Source organism: Camelus ferus, chromosome 1 (assembly GCF_009834535.1).
Source record: "Camelus ferus isolate YT-003-E chromosome 1, BCGSAC_Cfer_1.0, whole genome shotgun sequence".
Lineage (NCBI taxonomy): Eukaryota > Metazoa > Chordata > Mammalia > Artiodactyla > Camelidae > Camelus > Camelus ferus.
In genome coordinates this window covers 23,058,873-23,082,482 of record NC_045696.1, presented here as the reverse complement: position 1 = coordinate 23,082,482, position 23,610 = coordinate 23,058,873, and the positions used below count along the sequence as shown (strand labels likewise).

General features: G+C 33.6%; 1 protein-coding gene and 1 non-coding gene across 18 annotated transcripts in view; both read left to right on the top strand.

The window, feature by feature from the left end:
• Positions 1 to 23,610, top strand: part of LOC116662781 — a 551,908-nt gene that overhangs the window by 373,852 nt on the left and 154,446 nt on the right. The window lies entirely within an intron of this gene.
• Positions 20,031 to 20,102, top strand: TRNAP-AGG. Its single transcript has one exon. It is a non-coding gene; the product is annotated as a tRNA-Pro (tRNA).

Here is a 23,610-nt window from a genome sequence, read left to right as displayed (position 1 = left end):
CCTAGTATGATTGTTAAGGCTTGGAAAGGAAATCAGTATTTAGCTTAATTGTTGTCTTTTATGTACAGGTTTGAATATTTATATTTGAAACAGCCCTTGAGCTTAATTCAGCTGTTAACACATGAAATACAGTTCTAAGTCAAGCTAACCAATTTTTCATTGAGATGAATTAGTGTCTGTGTATCTTGCCCTGCTTAAAAATGTCTTTATACTCTCTGTTTTGATGTATTGAATTTTTAAAAATGTTTAGAAATTTCCAGGGTGGAAAATCTTACTTTCTTTTATCCAATATCTTTATAAAAAGTCTAATAATTCCATTTAAGAGCAAAACTGACCTTCTTTAGATGACTAGCTATTAGTGGGGAGCACAGTATCTAATCTGTGCTCATCTAAATCTCAGAAGTTTTTCTATTAGGATCTCTTGCATTGCAGATACGGAAAGCATCGATGAATGCTTCCATTCTCTCAAAATTTCACAAAAATATCAGCCCTGAGGGTGTGATTTTTTTTCCTTTATTCCTTCAAGATCTAACCAGAAATATAAATCAGAAAAAAACTGGAAGAAAACTTTTTTTAAAAAAGGAAAAAGAATAGATGCTTTGGGAAAGGAAATACTTTGCTGCTAGAGTCGTTGATTCGATTAATGCAGCCAGGTCTCAGAAACTAGAGTGCTGAAGTACAATAAAAGATGCCCAGAATTCTTGAGTACAGTAAAACAAACATACAGCAGAGGACTTCCCATAGAATCTGGATGTTGCTTGATTTAAAAAAAAAAAAGAATGAAAAAATGTCTTTCAGTGGACCTACTGATTTCTCAGAACATCTGTATGCTATCCATCCAAAGTAATAAGGGACCAAAATCATCTCTTGCTACCTACTGCCACTTCATTTTCAAAACCACCCTCTAACTATGCTTGTTAGGAAATTAAATTTCTTTTCACAGAGTGAAGGCTATTTACAAGACAGACTTCCATAGTGCTAGTTCATCCTATATATGGCGGCTAGATTGTTGCTGCAATTGTTTAGCTCTTTTCCAGGTTTTTATATCTTTATGTTCTGTACTCTTCCCCTATTGCCTGAAGTTTCTTTCAAAAATTAAGATCACATTTCTACTCTCCTAGGAGTCTTTTATGACTCTGTCGCCTGAAGTTTCCTCCCCCAAAACTTGCATATCAATTTATTAATACTGAATTGATCTTAGAGAAACTTTATGTGAGGAAACATTTCCTGGTGTTGCTTTGTAAGTTACAATGCATAGGTACCTTAAATGGTTCAATAGAAATTTTGCAGAAAGATTCTGCAGGATCTTAGGAGGTATACGGAAACTGGTGAAGTATAGAGTTGAGAGATGAAAGTGATGGCATTCTCAGAGCAGGACACACTATGTAGAATTTATGTTTATTAACCTACTTTATTGAATAAACTGAACTTTCTCAGAAATTCCATCTTTTAAAATATGACCACCACAATTAACAATAAAGAAAACACCTCTATGTCAAGCCAGGTATTAGGCCTCCACGGTCATTGCTTGACTGAAAACATAGCTTTTAAAATTTCAGAATCAACATCTATAAACCTAGCAATGTGTATTTAAAAATTGAAAAGAATAAGAAACTGATTTTGTTTAGTTACCAAAACATAGAAATTAGATGATGTGGCTTTGTATATTTTTTTTAAAAAGTAGAGTTTAAATAAAGAGATAAAATTCTCGTTATTTCAGTAATGATTTTCTACTAGTTAATCACTCTGTGATGATATTATTATTACTAAATTGTTTTAGTAACAATAACTACCACTGTAACATATTAAAATAGTTATTATGTGAACTCATTATACTGATACCATCCAGAATGTTTTTAAAGAAATTTAAAAACATCAGTTGTGTTTGTTTTTAAAGTATTTTTGCTGGTAGCCATGGTAAATTATTGACAATAATGGATTTAAAATAAATGAATATTCTAGTTAAAGGATAAAAGCTAGACTTTCAAAAAATTACTGGAAGATAGAAGTTTTCAAATTTTTATGTCAGTAAAAGAGCAAAATGAAGAAAACAGAGAAATACAAATTTGTATTATTAAACATCTGTAAAAACCACTATTTGAACTTTCTTGTTTTTTTACCATTCTGGACTATCATATTTATATATTAAAATGCTTAATATAGTGTTTATGTTACTAGGGGAGGAAATGGTGTTCTTCAGAAATTGTAGTCACTCTAAGCAAGAAACAAAAGCAACTTGAATGAGCTCTATCTAGAATAATGACAGATTTCTATATCATGATCAAAATAATGCCATTACCTCCTTTATGATTGCTGCAGTGATTTTTGAAAACTATACCAGTTGTTTTATCTGATTTTGGCTTTTGAAGGCAGTTTAAATACAATTGTGGTAATACACCATGCAGGATAATTTGTGAGTTATATTTTAGACCTAAAACTATATGTGTTTAATGGTATGACCTATTAATATTTGGTAAAGCCAAATATTTAGCATTTTAAGCATTGTTAATTGAACCTAGAAGTGACATTCTTCCTTTTCACTGATACAGTCGTTTATATGCTTCATTCAAAAGCAAGAACTCCTCAAGATACCCATTTTACAACGTCACCACAGCTTCATATACCAAAGAAAATATTTTACTTTAACTTTCAAATCTTAAGCTGGATTTAGTATTAGACATTGTTTAGTAATTATGTATATTTTTATTGACAGCTGACCATATGCATCAATGTCTATCTTCTTTTTTAAAAAAAAATACAAAAGTAGCTTTAGCATGAAGCATGAACAGTTGAGCAAATGCATGATAAAAATACTGATCTGGAAGAAATGGGAAAAGGGCAAGCACAATCTTTTTTTTTGCTCTTAAGGTGGGTCGTGAGAAAAATAGTCTGTCTACCCAATATCCAACCAGCTTTCTGCTTCCTAATGAGCTCTGACAATTTTCTACATATTAGTTTGATGAATGACTTCAGGGAGCTGCCTTAAAATGCCCACCAAGCTGCCCAATATCTTGCCCCCAGTGACAAATTAGCTCATAGATCTCCATTAATATGCTTCAGGAAGGGATGTGTATTGGTTGAGGATGTATATAGGGAGAAGTTATTTCTGAAAATGTTATTTTTTATTAAAAAAAATTTTGGCTGTGCTTCTGTCCTACATAAATACCTCCAAGGTAAAGACAGTTTTTATTTATATTTATCCAGAGTCTTGTATGTAGAGGATCCTTTCCTCATGAATATTTATAGAATAAAATGTGATACCAGAACAAGAAGTCTTTTGCTTCTTGTTGTCTGCAGATTAAGGTAAAACTCATGGGACAAGTCTGAGTTTATTTTTTGTTTGTTTGTTTGTGTGTTTTTTGTGTTTGTTGATAAACTGTATAATAATAGGAAAGGAGCAAGCAAGCAAGGGAGCAGTAGGAAGGAGGATGAGAATCAGAGACAAGTTGCTCAGTTTTTGTCTTTTCCATTCACTTTAGTATTTAAAGCCTTTGCTACTACTCTTTAGCATGTGATTCAGTCAGTGTGGAACCCTCACCAGTTTTTTGTAGCACTATACATTTGCACATACTATTCTTCAACATGAAAAATTCTTCCTGTCTTTTCCACCTGAGAAGTGTCTGCTGATCCTCCAATATTCTGACATCTCCTCTGAAATATCTTTGCTTACTCCCCTACGCAGAGTTTGATTGTTCTTCTCTGGGATGGTACATATCTCTATCACAATGCTGTTCACATTGCCTTACAAATATTCATTTAAATACAAGTCTGCTCTCAGGCTAAACTGTCAGCTCCTTACAGCCAGGAATATTTCTTATTCATTTCTGTGTTCCTTCTACCTTCTATTATGCCTTTCATAGCTGGCATTTAATGAAAAGCTGGTTGATCTTTTTAAGCATTAAACCAGTCTTTCAGAACAATAATATATTTGCTGTGAGGTGATATATGATCCCAAATAGTAGTTTATGCTCTCTGCTACCATGTTTTTCCCCAAAAAGATACAAAAAAAAAAACTCTAGCAAAGAAACAAGATTTGTTTGAAAAATATTAATTTGAGTAACTTGAATAAAATGTCCAGAGTAGTATAAATATCAAATTAGGAGAAATTGAGATTATAAATAACTTTTTTCCACGCTGCTTCTCAGTTTTCCCTAGACAAATTATTGGAGGATATTGTACTCAATTACATTATAAATGTATATTGAATAAATAAATGAACAAAGCCCAGAGATGTTAGGTGACATACTCAAGTCACATCTTTCATCACCAATGCTAGAACTAGAGCCCAGATCAGAATGTCAAGTTAAAAGTAAAATTCCTGACTTTCAAAATTCTGTGGTTTTTAAAAACTTTTTATTTTCAAATAATTTTAGACCTACAGAAAAGTTGCAAAAATAACACAGAGAGTACATGTATATACCCTTAATTCAGTCTTCCCTAGTGTTAACAACTTACGTTGTTACAGAATAATTATCAAAACTGGGAAATTAACATCAAATTTAGGATCCCACACTACCTTGTGTTGTTGGTCTCATTGCCTCCTCAATATTTTATAGTTTCTTAACTTTTTTTATAACCTTGAAGAGGACTCATCAGTTATTTTGTAGAATGTCTTTCAATTTGGGTTTGTCTAGTGGTCTTTTATGACTATATTGGGGTTATGCATTTTGGGCAAGAGAAAGTGATATATGCCCTTCTCACTGCATCATGTCAGGGGATCCATGATGTCAATATATCTGATTACTGGCATTGTTAACCATTATCACTTGAGGAAGGTGGTGTCTGCTAGGTTTTTCCAATATAGGATTACTATTTTTCCTTTCATAATTTTATGTGTGTGTGTGTGTGTGTGTGTGTGGTAGAAGAGATACTCTTAGACTAAGCAAATATTCTGTTTTTCTTCAATCTTTTGCCCACCAATTTTAACATTTACTGGTAGATCTTGTCTATAACAATTGTTACTATTTTGTTTGCCTAATGTGATTTTGTATGTCCCTCATTCCTTCTACATTTATTAATCGGAATTCTTCAAAAGAAGAAATGTTTCTTCTCCCCTATTCATTTGCTTATTCAATTATATATTTATATTTATGTGGACACAGGGGTATTTACTTTAGGAGTTACAATTCAATACTGTCTTTATATATTTTGTTCAGATTAGTCCACCAGCATTGGCTATTGGGGACTCTTTTTCAGGTTGGCTTAATGTCTATTTGATACACCCCAACTTTTTTGAGCACTTTCTTATGATTTGCAACACAAGATATTCCAGACTCACCTTATGTTATTCCTGCTTAGCCATGAAATAAGCCACTTGTCCAAGGAATTTCTGTTCCTTTTGTTGGAGAATGGATTAAGAAACCAAGATCTGCATGCCAGGTATACTTATTGCTACTGGGGTGTTATTACTTCTACTCCCTTTTAATAGAGAATGTTAGAGAGTATATGTATATATACCAATCCATACATAGACACCCATCCATATTTATTTCTACATCTATCTGTAAATGTATGAACAATTATGAATTAATTGACATCTCTGATTCTAATCTAATACAACAAATTTCATTCTAGCCCTTAGGTTTCCTTGTTTGTAACTTTTTTGTCTAACAGTAAAAAATTTGGCTCTCATTATCTACAATATATTTACTTATTTGTTCACTTCTGGTATACACATCAATTTGCTACCAAGTCAATACCTTTCACCCCTGTGAGAAATTGATTTACTAATCAAAGTAAAGTGATTACATGCAATTATTTTTGTCTCACAGAATCGCAAGATAGTTTTATTCCGAAGCTACTTTGGTTCACTATTTTCTTCTCCATTCCATTCAGTGTGGTTGTGTTATTCATTTAAAACATAACTAGGTTCATTTGTTACTCGTGTATTCACCTCATATCCTGCGTTATTTTGATGTTTTAATTACTTTTTAAAATTTTATTTTTCACTAATTTTGGGGGGTTGTGGAAATTTCTATGGATCTAAAAAGTGAAACTATAAAAAAGCTATAATTGGAGAAATGTTGCTCCCACTACATCCTTACTACCAGTGTCCCATTTCCCCTTTCTCCCCACTCTCTTTCTCTCCCATTCCCTATAGATAACCACTTTTTTTAGTTTCTGGTTTACCCTTTCTGTGTTTCTTTTGCAGATACGTAAATGAGGGGATACATGTTAATTTTCTCCCCCCCCTTTTTTTCCTTATAAGAGAAGTAGCTACTATTGATACTTTTTTGTAATTTGCTTCTTTAAGAATTTTTTCTGGAAACCACTCCAACTCAGTTCATAGAGATCTCCATTCTCTTTATAGCTATGTAGTACTTTGTGGTGTTGCTCTAACATAATACATTCAGTGACTTTCCTGTGCATGAGCATTAGGTTGTTTCCAATATTTTGCACCTAAAACAATATGGCGAGAATAAACTTGTGCATAAGTATTTTCTAAATGTTGGAGGTGTAATGAGGATAGGGTCTTAGAAGTTGGGTTGCTGAATCAATAGGTGATTGCATATGCAGTTTTGTTAGGTATTAACCAATATCTCCAGAAGGGTTGGACTAATTTTTATTCCTACAGGTAGTACCTGGGAATGCTGGTTTCCCTCTACCATCATAAACATAACATTACATCACTAATTTTTGCCAGTCTGAGATAAGAAGTGGTAACTTGGTGTCTTAATTTGCACTTCATTGATTATGACTGAACTCAAATACTTTCATATATTTGGGGATTATTTTTATACTTTTTTTTAAAAGTTGCTGGTTCAAATGTTTTTCCAATTTTTATGTTTTTGTGTTTATTCTCCGATTTAAAACGTTCTTGGTGTACTATGGATGTTGGCCCTTTGTTGTATGTATTGTGACTGTTTTCTCTCAGTTTGTGAGTTGTCTTTCGACTTTTCAAACATTCTCTTGCATAATTTTAGATTTTTTCATTTATTCAAATTTACCAATATTCTCTTTTTTTCTTCTAGTTCTATTGATATATAATTGACATACAATACTGTGTAAGTTTAAGATGTACAGCATGAGGACTTGACACATACATAATTGCAAAATGTTTACCATAGTAATTTTAGTTAATATCTGTCACACATATAGTTACAAATCTTTTTTCCCCTTGTGATGAGAACTTTTAGAACCTTTTCTTTTTTGGCTTCTGGGTTTTGAGTCACTGATTTGATTTAGAAAGCTGTTTCCTAATGCATGGATAAAGAGAAAATTATTCATGCTATAAAAAGAAATTTATTCAGGTATTTATATGGTTTCATTTTAAAATCTAGATCCCTAATTCATTTAGAGTTTATTTTGGTGTATACTATGAGATATGGACTTAATTTTATCTATTTCCAAGTGTCTACTCTGTCGTTCTAGCACCTATTGTAAGAAGTTTATCTTTACTCCAGAGATCTGAGAAGCCACTTTCAACATGTGCCAAATTTTAGACTGCTTCTGGTTGTTGTCTTCCATTTTTCTGGATTATTTGTCTACCCTTGTGCTAGTATTACGTGTTTTAGTTGTAGAAGTTTCATGGTGTATTTTAATGGAGCAGGGCTAGTTCCCTCTTGTAGGTTTTTGTTTTTAGTGCTTCCCTGGCTATTCTTTTATATATGCTTTTAAAATGAACTTTAGTATCAACTTGTCTAACTCCATAAAATAGCTTGCTGGTGTTTTTATTTGGATTTTATTGAGTTTATAATTTAACTTAGAGAGAGACCATATTTTTTTAATGTTGCATTGTCTTAGTCAAGAACAGGATATGTTTTTTCATTTGTTCAAACCTACTTTTCTGTCTTTAAGGAGTATTTTTAAAAATTTTAAATGTTCCATATTACTTGTTAAATTAATTCCTAAGTATTTAATCTTCTTTATTCTTCTTGTAAATAGGCTTTTTTGCATTCTTATATCCTTTATTTATTGGTATACTAAGATTATTTGCTTTTATATGTTAGTATTTATCATGATACTTACTGGGTTCTTTGTTTGAGTTAGCTTTATTGTTGATTCTCTGAGATTTTCCCTGAATTCTATCATATTATCTGCAAACAGAGATAGTATTGCTTATTTAACTGTTTCCATGCCACTAATTAATTTCTGTCAGGCTTATATCTTGAATGCATTACTGAGTAGTAGTATAAACAGTCGACTTGCTTTTTTTTTTTTAATTTCCTTGGTTTCAGTGGTTATTTCCCTTTTGTCACTTCTTACTTTGCATCATTTTCTTAACTATACAGTCTTACTGCTTTTTCTTGATCAGATTAGCTCATGCTTTTTTTCTCTTTTATTATTTAAAAAAGCAAGATTTTAACTGATAAATTAGATCTACTGTTTTTCTATTGTCTCTGATCATTTTCTTATTTTATTTTTATCATTTCCATCCTTATGATATTTTATTTTTATTTTGCATTTACTGTTTTCAGTTTTTTTGAGAAAAGAATTCATTTACTTGCATTCTTTCTTTGTTAGCATGCCCTTGTGCATGCTAAGCACTCACTCTACCACTGAGCTATACCCTCCCTCCCTCGCTCTTTCTTTGTTATTGAAGTATTTGGTGCAGTGATTTTCCTTTATCTGATATGTAGTGTTTTCATCGTTGTATTTTTTTTCATTCTGCCATTTTGATTTGAATTATTCAATTAAAAGTTTTTTGGCTTTTTTTTTTTAACATCCAAGTGGAACGGCTTCCTTGTTGGCTTTAAATATATATAAATATACAATTTCTTATTTTATTGCCTCATAATTATGGAGTATTATTTCTAGTAGTTTCACTTTATGGAAGTTACTGATATTTTCTTTGCAATTTAGTATGTGATGGATTTTTGTGAACATTCTGTGGGCACCTGAGAAGAACATGTATTCTCTATTTTCAAGGGGTAGAGCTAAATATGCATGCATACGATCTACCCTGTTGGTTAGATCTTCTATCTCTTCTCTTATTTTCTCGTTTACTTCTTCTGTCTTGTACTAAGAGTGGCATATTAAAGCCTTGTATTATTAGCATTTTTCTCTTCTTACATCTCTTATAGATTTTGCTTCACAAATGCAATGTTGTGATTTCATTAGACCTCTTCCAGCTGCCTGACTTTGTGGATGATTCATAAACCTTTCTCATTTAATGAAATGGTAGGATGCATTGGAATTATCTTTTTGTTCTGTGTAAAAAATAAGATTTTATTGATTCTTCAATTATATAAATCCCTTTGATAGAGTTCAGAACACATCCATCCTGCCTCAGAAAGAATTCTGTACCAATTCTATATCAGGTAATACTATGAGAATTATCTATGTATATTATTATGAAACACTTTGTCTTAAAAAGAAAATTTTTTTATTGTGATATTTAGCACTGCACACTTTAGATTATTAAGCTAGTGACATTTCATGAAATGTGGCCATATTTCCCAGACTTGGCTGTGCTTCATATTAAGAGCTTGTCATGCAGATGCATAGGCCCTACCAAAGGAACTCTGGTTCAGTATATCTGGATATGGACAAGACCCCAAAGCAGAAAATCCTGAACTATACAGGGAAATCACTGATGGAGTCCTCTAATTTTGCAAGTGTTCCTCTTAAACAATGTTTAATTCCTCACCCATTCACTTTGATATATTCAGATACATTCAAACTTGCTTTATTGCTTTGTTGGTAAATGTCCCTTTTCAGGGACCTTTGGCATCATGACACATATTCAACCATTTAAAATATACTTAGGTTGACAACAGGCAATATTAAGACTCTCTCCTGGATAAAATATAAACATTTCCTTAAGTCTATTACTCTTTTCTTCCCAGACCAAAAAAAAGTCAGGAACTGTACTAACATCTGACCTAACAATTGTAAATAAAACTGATGGATGTGATTACTTAAGAAATTTGTTCACAATAAAAAAAAACCAAAAAACATTTTTTGTATACCATAAATATCTGGGCACTTAGTAAAGATTGTGAATAATAAGGAAAATACAAAGAAGGGACATGAAAACAGATTATTTGGAAAATTATGCAACAATACTGTGACCATTGAGTTCATTCAAGCAACAGAAATATTAGTCAGAAGCCAAGATCTAGTCGTTTGGGGTTTTCCTAGACTTCAGAACAACTAACATCACTTCATAATGTCAGGTGGGGCAGTATTCTGAAAAGTCTTTGTTCTGAGGTTTTAGTTGTTTTGATAAAGCCTCAGGCTCAATTTCAACTGAGCCTCAGTTGCAAAATTGTTAGACTAAAATCTCATCCAAACTGACAAAGTAAGCATCTTATCTCTGCAATTTTCCACAAAATGCAAAGGAAAAGAATAGGTCATGTTACTGACAACATTGCATTTGGCTGGTAGTTTCTCTGTTGAGCTGGTAGGTGAATTATTTATCATCTCCTTCGATTGCAAAATAGATGCAGTGTAGCAATTCAGAGGTTATTCATATATCCTCTGAGATTGATACTATGTGTTTACACATTGCACAGGGACATTCATTTTTTACAAAATTATTCTGCTGTAGCTGGAGTCGAAGCCTGAAAGCGTTCGTCTTATTTTTTCAGAGGTGGAATAAGAGACAGAGAGTTAGGGAATGCTCTGCCTCAGGCTGTCAGTGTGAATCTCTGAGTTGATTGGAGGCTGGGAAAGTTCAAGCCTGCCTTCATTTCGCAGGCCAAGATTTCTCTACAAGGCTAATTTTCAACTTAGATTTAAATGTAGCCTTTGATTTCCCTTCATAATGTGTATAAACACATTATGAGCCAACTTTGTCTTTATTTCCGGATTCCTCACCTTCTGCTATTGGAGGCAAAGGAAAAGTCAGGAGAATTTGACTAATTTGAAAAATCACCAAGTTATTATTGCCCTGGAGCAGGGCACATTTTGAGTTTATCAGTGTGTCATTTTATAACCTCTGATAATGTTTCTATTTCCTGAACCCATCCTCTCATGGTATTCCTATTTCTTCCAAAGCAACTCTGTGGAAGAATTATCAGCAAAAATTGTTCTTATGCAATGGAAACACCTTAATTCATTGAAGGTATAGTAAATCTTGTCAGTTTTTATGTCAATTTGGAAGATAAAAAATACCCTAAGAGAGTCATATACATAACAGATGTTAGTATTAAGTGAAAGAAAAACTACAAGATCTTTTTATCTTTAGAAGGAAAATGTGAAATGTCCAAACACTATTTTATTACAATTCTTTGCTATAAATAAGACTAAAGGAGAATCAATAAAATTATTGCACTTAAGAGGTAATCATGCATCTCCATAAATATTTAAATATCATTGAAGTACAAATGTTTTGCTGTTGCACAGATGTCTTTCAGTGATATATGCAAACAAAAAAAAATTGCACTTATTTCAGAGTTTTGAATGTGTCAAAAATGCCCTGGTATATTGTTCAGTGGTTACAAGTAGTAAACAACTACTTGCACAATTATTGATTTAAGATCATTGTCATCAGATCCTGGTTCAAAGAAGGCAGACACTGTAGTTATAATAATATTATACACATTTTAAACTGTATTTAAGGGACTAAATCACATGGAAAGACCCCGTGATAGTGGCTTTTATCCCTATTGGTTCTTTTTAAAAACAAACGTTGTAGGCAAGAAGAAAATAAATATGATTTTAAGCACCTTTGAACTAAATTTGGTCATGTAAGAATTATTCTTGAAAGTTAGTTTGGTAAATAGATGTTCCAGATTTATAATAAGCAGTATCTGTTAGAGAGTTTTTTTGAGAGTTTTTAATTTTACCAGACGAGGAAAGGACACTTTTAGTCAATCTAAGATGTGCTGTGGTCATACCTAATTAGGGGTATAACTGTAATGATGATGCTAACCGTTGTCATATTTTCAACATTTGCTTTGTACCAGGCATGTTGCTATGCCCTTTACATTTATACAACTACTATTCTCTTGGACATTTTGCATAAGCGGACGCCACTCTCAGGAAAATTAGGTAACCTCTCCAAGGTTAGACTTCTCCAGTAAGTTATACCCATTTCTGCAAATGTCTTCTCTCCTTAGTTAAGCTAAATCTTTGAAAACCTGCCGTGGTCATGCAATGTAATCATGACGTAATGCTACAAGAGTAGTCCCAACTCTTTGGACTTCCTGGATGATAGTAAGGATAATATACTCTAATTGGGGACATCATTTGACCCTGAGTATAACTGGGCCCAAAGTAATTGTGAGCCTCTTTGTAATGGGCTTTGATTGTATCTGGTTTTCTACTTTGCCATAGCGAATGGGACTGAATATTTGATAAGAGTCACACTGGTGTAGCTATAAATGTGATCTTACAGATAATGTCATGTGCATCACATGAGGCAGTTATTTAATGAACAATGACTGTAAGCATTCTACATTGCCTTTTATTAAAAGTGTTTCATAAGAAAAACTCTTTTGTATTATATGAGATGATGATGGAGTAATTATACAGTATTTTTTCCAGTGGGAAGATTGTGAAGCGTTCACATTATATAAAAACTAAAGAGATGACAATATAAAGTTCAGTAAAGATGCCACCTACTTCACATTTCCATACCCATGACTATTTTCCCCAATGTTCTCTTTTTGTCTAATTTTACTACAAGGAAGTCTGAATGTTCATTGAATTAAGTACGTTTAATGTGGTTCCTGGTTTCTAGTTTTCATTGTAACTCAAGTTATTCAGAAAAATTGTGATTTTAAAGTCCTTAGCTTAGAGCTTTAATTTTTCAAAAAAAAAAAAAACTTTAAGAAAACATTTATATGCCCTAAGTTTATTGAGTACCACCAGATCTGGGCCAGGTACCTTGCTTGAGACTTGAGGACAGAAATAAATGACTTAGTCTATTAGTTGAGATATACAAATTAATAAACCATTATTCACAGCTTTTTAGATGAAGTTCATGATTTCCATATAGATCTGGCAGGAGATTCTTGAAATCTTAAAATTATATGAAAATCATTGTGGGTCTATAGATATGAACATTTGCCAGGGAGGTGTTACATGGATTTCATTAGATTCTTCAAAGGTTCATTATGTAAACAAAGTTAGGAATTATTAATCCTCTTCCTCCTTGGTAATGTTAATTAGTTTTAGTGGTACATTCTTTAATATGTAAAGAAATTTTGGTTCAAAAGCATTGTGACTTGCCTAATATCAAATATCTGTTTTAATGGCAATTTAAGATAAGAATAATAAGTTGCCTTTCATGTAGTCGAGAATTGCTTCCTACCATGTATTTACCTCATTAATATTATCTTAATTTTTGTTCAAGCTCTAAAATGTTGGCTAGCCATATAGCTTGAAACATTTTTTCCTACTCTCCCTTCATCTGTTAAATGGGAATATGGGCTTTTACATGCCTCCATGCTTAATAGGGGAAAATTCCAACCCAGGATTAGATATCTAAACTCTAATTCAGTTTTCATTTCTGCTCAATTTTTGTAAGAAGCAAATGACCACCAAAACTTTTAAAATGTAACTTCCTGGGGGAAACCTAATCTCAGAACATCATTTATCCAAGTCACAATATCTCTGATGACTAGTGATCTTTGATCATCATAAAGTAAATCACAAAAGACAGATTTCATTATATCTCCTCTGTTCACTGCCAAGTAGGACAAGGGCTTGAATGAACTGAATTTTAGATATTTCAGCAGGATTGGGAAAAATGTTCTGGTTAGACATTTAACCAGAACTTTAGTTAATCTGAGGAGCCCATTTTTTATGCATTCTAGTAAGTCATTCAGTGGTTTGCCTTGCCTTTTTTGTTTATTTGCTTGTTTAACATTCCAATTTGGTTTCTCCATCAGGAAAATGCTGTTTATCATTTATTAGTGTAAATCAATGCTTTCTTATATGACTCCAGAAACAGTGACTTATCAATGCATGTATACATACACACACACTCACTAGCTAATTTATAATCCTTATATGAGAGCTGCATTAAAGATTTTGCTTGTTTTTAATTGAAAAATTCGAAAACATGATCTTTTTGAAAACAGGTAATGTGCCTTCCTACTTAGTCATTATGAAGAGTAAAGTTCATGTTACATTTCATATATTTATCTAACATTTTACTACACTCAGGGCTGAAAAATAGAAGGAAATTAGGTCAGATTTAGCCTTTATAAAAGGCATTTTTACTCTGACAAGCCACTGGGTGGAGTACATGGCTAACCCAGAGTCTAATATTACTGTATTGCAGGGCGTTTCTACGCCAGACGAGAGAAACTCCTGATCAATGTTGAGGTTTTGTGTTTTGTTTTAAAAATCTGGACATGTTTAATGAAGGTTAAATGGCTATAATATAATATCAACATTGAATATGCTCTGGCATTATAACTTTCAATGTTCAATCCATCTTCTCTAGACTCGTGGGAGATAAGGTTTGACACCCTGCCTAGAACACTCAAAGAGAATTATTTGGAAGAAGGCCATTTTATGTACTGGTCAAAAGAGCAGCTGTAATTTGGGCTGAATTAGTGCTTTAACTCTATGTGGAAAAGTCTAAAGCTTATTTTTGATAATGGAATCAAATAGTACCCAGATACTGAATTTGACTTTACATTTGATGTTGCTCTGATACAGTTTATCTTGGAGATGAGCCCTAATCTGATAATAAAATGAACTGTCAGATGCACTGTGGGACTATTGTTGTCGGTAGTGTTTACCTGAATTTGGTCTTCAGAACTTTATGAATGAGAATGATTTCATAGTTAGTAGGTGTTGGTTCTGTGTGATTTTCAATTTCCCCCATTCCTCTCTTGTCTCTTCAAGTCTTTGTTTCTGATGCTGGGAAAAAGAAAATAACTGATTCAAGTCTAAAAATTTCCAGCCTTACAAATTTACTGTGCCTGAAATTTTGCAGTCCAGTAAAATAATGACATTTTTATAAAACTATGTACACTCTCTAATTCTAAATATATGGGTGCATATCTCAAATAAATATTTTGGGTTTTTTGTAAGAGAGGATTCTCACCTGACAATTCCTATCTGTTTCTTTTATCCCTTTCATTTGTTTTCCTGCTCACATTATATTTCTTCGTTTCTTCTAAGCTTTCGGCTCTCAACCTCACCCAATAGCTTTCATGCTTCTAAACCACCCCTCCTGCTCCATTTTCTATTCTAAAATGAATTCTCTTTCATCTGTCTTTTTTAAATAACCTCATATTTTCACTTCACTTAAATTTTCTTCCCAGTGCTGTTAAAGATTCTTATTTCTCCTTTCCTCCTCACCCCTCCCTACCGCTACCCAAGTGTAGCATCTCATCTCTTTCTCTATATGAAGCTGTGGTTTACCCAAGGGAGGGACTTTCTCATGCATGCAGCTCAGTGCTGTGATGATTTCAATGGTGCCAGCATATTTTAACCACATCATTATCATATAGTCCCAAAGCCTTTCTCACTGAAAACACCATCTTTAAAAGGATTTCATTTCCATTAATCAATTTTGCAACTTGAGATTCAAGCACGTAAAGCATTTATTACAATGTTCCTTACTTGTTCCCACATTCATTTCATTCTCTTGACTATCTAAGAAAAAGGAATTGTGCAGGGGTCTTTTCTCTCTCCATGCTTACCTCTCCATTCTGTATCCCACCGAGCCCCCCCAAGTCTATTCTTCCATACAGTAGTTAAATCAGAGCATGCGGCAGGACCGCATTGTGTGAACTGGTGGCCACACAAGTACTTTGTATTCACTGGAGGTTTAGAAGTACAGCAGCTGCATATAAATATGCATAGTTGAGAGATTCATGATGGTGCCACCTCATTCTAGTGCTGGTTGGCTGCAGTGCAGGCACTACAAATCAATGAACATTTTCCCCATCCATCAGCTGCTCGCTTGCAAGCAGACAAAACACTTACAATGCCAGAAACCCACAGAGAGCTCCTTAGTTGAACGAAACCTCACTGTCACAAGATTCAAAATAGCCCTCTCCCTCCCACCCTGAACCTCCCCAGCTCTCAACCTCAAATGTCTTTTTTATCCAATGTGGATCGCAAGCACTTAAAAATTACACAAGGAAAGAAAGAGAAAAAAAAAAGGAGCAATGATAAATCAGGATTCTGAGGGTCCTCACATTACACTTGTCATAAAACAAAGGATTCTTTGAGCATTAACCCTTTTGGAGAATAAAATAAAGATGAATTTGCTTGTGTTGACCATACTTCTTTCTAGTTGTAGGGTTTGAGTGTTGAAGCATTTAAGTATGCAAACCATTGTGCCATGCTTTGGCAGACATTTGTAATTTAGCCCTAGTTCTTTGATGGCTTTGGGTATTGAAGGAATTATAATATGCTGATATGAAAAAATAAATCATAGATGTATTTAATAAGTAGAAATCATGTTTTCTCCCATTGATTTAACAATTTTTGCAGAGGGTTCAGATATCTTTATATTGTCAACCATTCAAGCCATGTAGAAATGTTAATAGAAGCTTTATTTCGCTTAATAAAATTTCCTATGAAATATATTAATGAATCAAATGTATATTTCTTCGTGCAAAGGTATGCATTAATTGCATATAAAGAGCAAATCTAGTTTTCATTTTTAGATAGATTAACATTAGTAATAAAAATAGTTCATTCTTGTGTAGAATGCGTTCTTAGCGCTTAATCAGTTTGTAACATTTTCTGACAACTTGTCAATCAAGTTACCAATAAGAGTAATTATCAATTAATTTCTCATTCATTTTTTCAACTATCTGTCAAATACGTACTGTAGTACTATGGAATATAAAATAATATATAGTTTTTTCTTTAGTCCCTGTTAAGAAGATGTGAGTATTCCAGTTAGGAAGATTGGAAATAGAGTTATATAAATGACCATGTGACTTTCAAATTTTGAAGGAATCTAGTTGGGATTTGGCATGTTGAAGATACTTAGTAAATATTTGAAAAGTGTATATGACATACTGATTTTAAACTTTTCTAGCTGATTAATATGTTTGGTTACCATATTGCAGGAAGGGTAAAAACAAATAGAGTTAATGTAGTTATAATTGTCCATAACTATGGCTCAGAGAAGCTGACTGACATGCCCACATTTTGTTTGCTTATAAGCAGCAAAACCAAAATTTGACCCCTATCTGCTTAACTTCAGAATCCATCCATTCACTTCCGCTAAGCCATGTTGAATTACAAGACAAAATGTGGTAATTGCTGTAGTGGATCAGAGGAGGTAAAGATCACTTCCAGCTGGGATGACCAAAGAAGCCATAAATTAAGAAGGAGTAACATTTGAGCAAAGCCGTTGAAGGACAGGCTCAGCAACTAAGCAGGAACTGCAATCAGGGGAGAGCGCCGGTGAAACTGTATGACTCTGCAAAACAAGTTACCAAACAGACAAAAGACACCCCTTTCAGTGAAACGGATGCTGTAAATAATGCCACTATTTGAAGAACTGCTAACCAGACTCCTCACTTAGTAGAAATGGAATCCACGGTGATATTTCAGGTTTCAAAAAGAGGTCAGTTAAACTGTCTAGATCCCCGTTCCTTCATTCCTAAAGTAAGGGTTTGAACCAAGTAACCAATGTAATCTCTTCCAGGGACTTCTGTTTTATAATACTTTTATTTTTATTTTTTTCAGAATACAAAACAAAATGCTAGAAGTAGCTGATTTCAGTGTATACCAATTATATAACCTATGTGTAGGTAATTGTTCTCAGGACACAAAGCATATCTAGATGTTTAGATATCTATATCTAGATATTTATATATTAATAAGTTATTTGCGTTTAACTGGCTAGTCTAAGCTCTAAATTTAATTTCAGCAGGGCTTTTTTTGGGGGGGAGAACTTGCATTTTCTCCATATTTAGCTTCCTTTTAGTGTTGGAATGGAAAATAATTCTTATAATAATTTAATCAACACATAAAAAGAATGTAAATGTATATTAAGTACATGATAAATGCAAGATTTGGGGATTATGCACTCTCTTATAATATCTGCTTCTGTAGTTCAGCTATTGGAGAAGATGGAGAGATGGGAATGTTAGATATTTAAATCATCAATAAAAAGGCATTTTTATAGTATTCAAATGCTTTTGAATAGATTCTTGTATTTTCTACTTTTCTAGCCTATAACTCAAATATTCAAACCAATATTTTGGCAATGTTTATGAAATATGTATCAATGATATATATGTATGTGTATATATCAAATGAATATATTTCATGTTTGTGCACATGCATGAATGCATGTAAACAAGTTAAGGGAACACAAGAACTTAAAAGAATGTTACAATAATTATTTTTTCCTGACTTCAAATCTTTTTTTTTCTGTCAACATTTTCCCCTAATTTTCCTTCTCAAACAAGAAAAGAGAACAAAGAGAGAGAAGTGTTTTGTTTGAATTTAGAGTGAGAAGAAAATCAAACATAATTTTTCTCATAATTTTTGCAAAGGCTATTAAAGGGATATTAGTGGGGAGCTCTTCCTTGAATAGAATTGCCCTGGATGGAATTCCATCCTGCCATTGTTGCTGCCAAGCACGTTCAGGGGGAACTGGATGTTGTGAGCGTCCCAGACTCTTTCATTTTCCATCTCACTGTTTCTCTTATGTCCTAAAGTAGTATGTTTTAGTAAATAACTATTTGATTCCAATCTATTTGAAATTGAGCTGAATTTATTAGGTTTGTTTTAGTGATTTGAATTAAATTGAACCCCACTTACAGCAACAGTGCAGTGCTTTGATCATTTTAATTCTGGTTCTGATCTTAAGTGGGGATGGTTTAAGCTCATTTTGGTTAAATCAGTTTATGGTCAAATTGGCTAATCTTCTTAACAAATATTTACTGAGCACCAACTATATTCATTAGCTTTGAGTCTTGTTAAGATGAAAGGAAATATAACAAAGTTTCAGACATGATGGCTTATAGTTATGTTGAGAAATAATATTAAATCATTGAAAAGTTAACCAATTTATGGTCTTAAGTACATGAATGCCAAATGAGTGACAAGGTATAAGAAGTCCTTTGGAAGTTCAGAGACCAGGAACTTACGTAAGTCCTGGCTTTGTAACTAGGCAATACTGGCACCACTTTCTAATGAGAGAAAACTCTCAAGATAAATTTGCCCTTCAGTGCATTTTTAACAGATGCAAGTTGAAAACCACTGCTCCAAGCAATGAAAGTAGTTGAAACAATTTGCGCAGATAATCACTTAATAAAAAGTGACTGAACCTGGAGCAACGGGTAGATTACAGTAAATTTTACTATCATAACATGAGAAAAACCCTCCATTCAGAAGATACAAATAATACCCTGTAGGTATGACCTTAAGTTAGAAAACTAGTTCTATAAAGGCATTTCTGGAGGGAAGCCTGAGTTACTCTTCAGTAGGGTCAATTGATTTCTGTCAAAGAAAACTGCCAGACTTACACCCTGTAAAAATTAGTAACAAATATTATTTAGAAATTTTAAAACCAGTCATGGAATTAAATGTATTTCAAGAAAAAAGAATATTAATAAATACCAAGGAAATACAACAGCACCTTTAGACTGGAACTTGGATAAAATGTTAACCTAATAGCCCTTACGTCTTCCCATTTTTCTTAGTTACCATCTACATAATCATCTGTCTGAGTAAGCAGGATGTTAGGTTGGAACCAACATTCATGTGTGAATTGCTTTAAATTAGTCCATTTTTACCCTCTCAGTAAACTTGAAAATGTGTTTTAAATCATATAAATCTCCAATTTCTCAGAACAATATGTAAAGTAATAATTGTTACCAAACCTATCTTTTAGAATTGTGAGGGTTCTGCACGAAGTAAATGAGATTGCTCTAAAAATGGTGAAGCCCACACTTGAGACATTGGCATTACTGTAATATTACCTGCTTTGTTCTATGATACTTCTGTTCTAATGTTCAAATAGTCAGGAGTGAGTATGTTTTAAATTCTACCTTTTAATACATTTCCTGTAGGCAGAAATTGCATTTCTGAAGTTTTTTTCTCCTCTTATAAAGTTGGTTAAAATTTTGTCTGATATATAAATTTATTATTTTAATCTGTGGCTGGAGGAAAGGTGAAGGCATATTTAAACAAATTATAGAGGGGAGGGTATAGCTCAGTGGTAGAGTGTATACCTAGGATGCAGGAGGTCCTGGGTTCAATCCCCAGTACCTCCATTAAAATAAATAAATAAACAAATAAATAAATAAAACTAATTTCCTCCCCCCCCCAAAAAAAACCCCACAAACTAAATAAACAAGAAGATAAATAAAAGTTGGAAAGATAAGAAAGAAATAAACTAATTATAAAATCTGTCACTAGAAATGTAACGTGTGAGCTTTTTGATAGTTTATTGAGCACTGTATTCCAAAACCATGTTATTTCTTAAAATCTAAGTCTTTTGAAGAGGTTGAGGATCGAATATCTTAAGATTTAAAAATCATTTTATATTTAAAACTTACCATTGATTCCACAATAAAGTGTTACATGGCAGATATATTATTAGTTAAATAAACATAAATTTGACTAAAAATTTAATTTTGACTAAATAGACATTCCATTGTCAGTGTCCATGCACTGTATATTTAGTTTTCAAATGAAATTTTGGCCACCCGAAAAAAACCTAGGTTTAGGAACTCATCTTACTCACAACATGATTTATTCATTTCTTCTTAAGTTACTTGGGTCCAAATAGTAATTTGAAATAATATTCATCTGTGAATTGAAAAATATGGGGTTATTTTAAATTTCCCATTTCCTAACTCTATCACTTACTGGGTCTCATAGACAAAGCAAAGAAATTTCCACCTGTATAGTCAGGGTAATTCTCTGGGTTTTAGCATGAGACCTAAGAAGCTCAGCTTCTAACTGTACCACATTATGCCTAGGGCATGTTATTTTATCTCTAAGGTTCCTGCTCTATAAAAGTAGAGGTTATATCATTTCTTTCCAAATTTCTTGTAAAGAAGAAAAGGGATATGTGTCACACAAATGAACTAGCTTGATGCCTACCCCTTGCTGGATACTTAGAAATTATTAGGGTTGCTATTCATCCGTCCATTCTTTAGGTATTTTTCCATCAAGTACTGTGTTAGGAAGTGAGAACATGAAGATGGATCAGACACATTCTCTGCCTTTAAGGAATGTTCAACATGGTGGATGAGAGAGAGATGGGACAGACCAAAGTGTTAGGCAATTACAATACAGTTTTAGTGAGTAGGCTGAAGGGTAAGCAGAAAGAGCTAACAACATAAAAATGTTTGACTCAGATTTAAGAGAGCTGAGTATTGGTTTAATCATTCATCCCTTAACAAGTATTTATTTAGTGCTTACTGTATACTAGTCATTGTCCAAGAAAAACAGATACTGTGTGTTCTGCAGGAACAGGTATCATTTTGTGGGAGAAGAGAGTATTCTAATAATTACTACAATAAACATAAAGTCACAACTGTAACAGTTGCTACTGAGTAACCCAGTGCTTCTCAACTGAGAGTGATTTTGCTCCTCCCAGGAGACAACTGGCAATGTCTGGAGAATTTTTGAGTTGTCACAGCTGAAGGAGTGCTACTGGCATCTAATGGGTAGAGGGCATGGATGCTACCTAACATCCTACAAGACATAGTATAGGACCCCAAAATAAAGAATTATCTGGGTCTGAATGTCCACTGTGCCAAGTTTGAGAAATCATGAAGTAATTCCACCACCCTTTACATAATACAAGTCCATGATGGCAAAGGTGGCTCTCTTTTTTACACTGACATATCCCCAGTGCCTAGAAATGTGTCTGTCATATAATAGGTACAGGCATCCCTCAGTATCCACAGGGGACTGGTTCCAAGATCCACCACAGATACCAAAATTCATGGACGGTCAGGTCCCGTAGTCACCCCACATCCATGGGTTCTGCATGGGCGGATGCTGCATCCCTGGATTCAACCAACCAAGAATCGTGAGCATACTATGCAGTTAGTTAAATCCATGGGTGTGGTACCCATGATTACAGAGGATCAACTCTATTTCATGAATATTGGTAGGGTAAATGAATTTGTTGTGAGTAACAACCTGAAAAAGTGAATAGCATATTCAAAGGTCTGGGCTTAGAGTAAGTAGGAGCTGAAAGGAGGCTAGTGAGTCTGGAATCAAAGCAAGCAAGAGGATGGTTCCACAGAGAAAACCAATGAGAATGGGCTTATAGATATTTAAAATCTATTTGCAAATCTCAATCACTTTGTACGTAAAATCTAAATTGTTTCTCCTGAAATTTCATATAGTTTCTTTTTGTTCTGTTCTCATTGAAGAACATGTTATACATGTTTAAGTAAATCCAACTCTTTTCTTTTTTCAAAGAAGTCTAAAATATACTCAGCCTATCATTTTTGTCTTTGCTAATTTCTGTTTTCCAAGTTCTCAGATTTGTGATCTAGATCAAGAGCACCAAAGAAGAATCATTTAATGACTTAGACAATTTTGTATGTTAAGAACAGATAACTCTGAGAGGGACTTAGTTCCTTAGAGCTGTAGTTCTTGGGGCGTGGGTAAGATGCTGGAGCAGAAATAGGATGATTATTTCAAAAAAGCTGCACAACCATCTATTCCTGCCATTTGCATCCAACCAGAAAAGTGGAACATTACTTTCTAATGATGCCTACATTATAAATATTTTCCGTTCTTCTTTAGCAATGGAGAAAGAATTAAACAGTTTGTGAATTATACCTGGTAAAAATAAGACTGATAGTGATTACACTTGTGAAAATTTAAAACATATTATGGATCAGCAAAAGCACCAACATATTAGAAGCTCTCTCTCTCTGTCTCTGTCTGCCTGTCTGTCTGTCTGTCTCTCTCTCTAATAATATACTCTAAGCAGTTCATTCCATCCGTGTTTACTGGAACTGTAGTTTTCCTTCATCATGAAGGAAAATATGCCCTAGTATGCACACACGTGCACACACACCCATACACACATATTTTGTCAGTTGCTACTCCCAAGGGTACAGTAGTAGCCCTCTTTGAAGGCAGAGGGATGTCTGGCCATACATGGGAGTGTAAGTGAGGAAGGAAGGGAGGGAGGAGGGGGCATGCAGCTGAGTGTTCCCCTCTACTCATTTCAGGTTCCATCCTATTAACTGAAAAAGGGAGAGTGTAGGTAAGAAACAAGCATAATTAACAAACTGTTTAAATACTTTAACCATTTAATATCAGACCTTCATGTTATATCCAATATTCTTATTTTTGAAAATGTGCCACTTTATGCTTGTGTATGGTTTGTACAGTTGTATTATGTATCTAAATAGCTGATATAATAAACAAAATTCAATTACCTCAAGTTCAGTTTTTAAAATTGTAATTTTTTAAATCTGGGTGTACCACCCTTTACACTCTGGTTTAACTGAAAAACATAGACTCATAAACTGAAGTTTTAGAAAAAGGAGCTGAAACCTGGCAGAGGCACTCATAGGATCTCTCTCCATGCCCTGGTGGAGAAATGGAAAACCCATAACAATCTGTTGCCCACCGTGAAGCTTTTCTGGTACAGGTGAAGTTACATTTTTCTGGTGGATGGAGGAACTTCAGGAGTAATTCTGTCTGCATCATGACATTTTATTGAAGTAGACAAAATCAAGACTGGAGGCCATAATCTGTGGGTTGAGCAATTCTCACTCCCATGTAAGTAAGACAGCGATT